The sequence below is a fragment of the Leuresthes tenuis genome, unplaced genomic scaffold (assembly GCF_036924035.1).
Source record: "Leuresthes tenuis unplaced genomic scaffold, fLeuTen1.0.hap1 SCAF_18, whole genome shotgun sequence".
Classification (NCBI taxonomy): domain Eukaryota; kingdom Metazoa; phylum Chordata; class Actinopteri; order Atheriniformes; family Atherinopsidae; genus Leuresthes; species Leuresthes tenuis.
In genome coordinates, this window is record NW_027325372.1 from 26,122,154 (window position 1) to 26,123,947 (window position 1,794).

At 47.0% G+C, this 1,794-nt stretch overlaps 3 non-coding genes across 3 annotated transcripts; all 3 read right to left on the reverse strand.

The window, feature by feature from the left end:
- Window positions 1-182: 182 nt before the first annotated feature.
- LOC140276096 (U2 spliceosomal RNA) lies at window positions 183-370 on the reverse strand. Its single transcript, XR_011908782.1, has one exon. It is a non-coding gene; the product is annotated as a U2 spliceosomal RNA (small nuclear RNA).
- Window positions 371-645: 275 nt separating this feature from the next.
- Window positions 646-759, reverse strand: LOC140275805 (U5 spliceosomal RNA). The gene has a single exon (XR_011908519.1). It is a non-coding gene; the product is annotated as a U5 spliceosomal RNA (small nuclear RNA).
- Window positions 760-1,169: 410 nt separating this feature from the next.
- LOC140276260 (U2 spliceosomal RNA) lies at window positions 1,170-1,360 on the reverse strand. The gene has a single exon (XR_011908888.1). It is a non-coding gene; the product is annotated as a U2 spliceosomal RNA (small nuclear RNA).
- Window positions 1,361-1,794: the final 434 nt, after the last annotated feature.

Consider the following 1,794-nt stretch of genomic DNA (forward strand, 5'->3'; position numbering starts at 1 on the left):
AGCCGAACACCACCTCTCTAGCTTTTGATGATGTATGGTTGGGCATTCGCACCTTTTCTTACCCATTTTTGAGGAATTATGGGTGGACATTCACACCTTCTTGCAGCTGAACACCTCTTCTCCCACTTATGATCATGTGCGGTTGGATATTCGAAAAATGTTTGCTTTTTCACAAGAGCAGAGGAGAGCGCACCGTTCCCAGCGGCACTGCAGTACCGGGTCGATGCTTTGAGTGAACGGAGCAAGCTCCTTTTTCAACTCCTATTGATAAAAATCCATTTAATATGTAGTCCTTGCATAGACATATCACATATTAAACTGATAAGTACAGATACTACACTTGATCTTAACCAAAAGGCCGAGAAGCGATATCTGTCCACTGGTTCACGTCCGAGGGCCCTTCCTGGCACAATGCGCACTTGTAGCGGTGTTCGTTTTATGGCCATAGTGTCACTTTGCACCTCCGCCCACCCGCTGCACTGAGCACTCTTCAACCCTTTTAAATGGTATAACTTTACACTACCGCACGCTCCAGCGAGCACCATTCAAGCAACATCGGCACAGTCGCAACAAGTAAGGCGACTCTACTCAGAGAAGTCACTCTGCACAGTAACAAGATTTCTTTTGCACAGACAGAAAGGGCTTCACCCGCAAAGGTAAAGCCTGCCAAAAATAGAAACAATTCATTAGTGCTGCTCTCCACGGAAGTCTTTAGTAAAAGGCGAAAGACTTGTACATTATGAAGAGAAACCAGTGTACGATTATCCATCACTGCGGGAGCAGGGCATCAGGCTAGTTGGCATAGCCACCTTCCCCATGGTGAGCTTTGCTTGGTTGAGACGCTTGCTCCCCCCCTTGCTCCTCGGCTGACCAAGTAGGAACAATCGGGCCCTATTCGATGGCTGCCTTGTCTTTTACTCTGTGCAAAAGACAAGGCAGCCACAAACAACACGGGAACACCGTATTGAGGCTTTGTTCTGACTGCTCATTCGGTGTCGCGTTTCTTTCAAGCAATTGTCCCGGTTAGCCCGCACTCGGCTCGCTCCCAGAGCCGTATTAAAGTCTGCTTCGCATTCACTCTTTTTTCTCAGCAGATTAAAAGAAAGTTTCATCTTAGGCTCCCTGAAACTTCCATCCTGCACCGCTGTTTGCTTTTTCACAAGAGCAGAGGAGAGCGCACCGTTCCCAGCGGCACTGCAGTACCGGGTCGATGCTTGGAGTGAACGAAGCAAGCTCCTTTTTCAACTCCTATTGATAAAAATCCATTTAATATGTAGTCCTCGCATAGAGGACATATCAGACATTAAACTGATAAGAACAGATACTACACTTGATCTTAGCCAAAAGGCCGAGAAGCGATAACTGTCCACTGGTTCACGTCCGAGGGCCCTTCCTGGCACAATGCGCACTTGTAGCGGTGTTCTTTTTATGGCCATAGTGTCACTTTGCACCTCCGCCCACCCGCTGCACTGAGCACTCTTCAGCCCTTTTAAATGGTATAACTTTACACTACCACACGCTCCAGCGAGCACCATTCAAGCAACAACTTTGCACTCCAGCTTCGAACATCGGCAAAGTCGCAACAAGTAAGGCGACTCTACTCAGAGAAGTCACTCTGCACAGTAACAAGATTTCTTTTGCACAGACAGAAAGGGCTTCACCCGCAAAGGTAAAGCCTGCCAAAAATAGAAAAAACTCATTAGTGCTGCTCAACGTTGTACTTTGCAGTAAAAGAAAGAGCAAATCTAAAGTTTCAGGAATCCGAGAATAAGCTTACTTTCCTGAGTTCTTCAC